We start from the raw sequence: 300 nt of genomic DNA on the forward strand, positions 1-300 counted from the left end.
ACCTTCCAGCCAGCGTCAGGTTTCTCCTGGCCATTGGGCCTGGCCCAGCTGGGCGGGTGGTACCCAGAGGCCAAGGCTGGCGCGCAGACAGATGCCAGCCGTTCAGCCTTCCTTCCTCCCAGAGACGGAGAAGCAGTGGGCAAACATATAGCACACGCTTCAACAGAAATTAGCTGGTCAGGACCAAGTTAAACCAGGCTGCGAGGCCCCCGCCCTCCCATGAGCCCACCATTCGAGGTTTCTGAATTTGCCACCTCACCAACTGGCCGTTTTTGTTTTTTTATATTGCGTGGGTGGGTT

This window comes from Cnephaeus nilssonii, assembly GCF_951640355.1.
Source record: "Cnephaeus nilssonii genome assembly, chromosome: 22".
Taxonomy (NCBI): Eukaryota; Metazoa; Chordata; class Mammalia; order Chiroptera; family Vespertilionidae; genus Cnephaeus; species Cnephaeus nilssonii.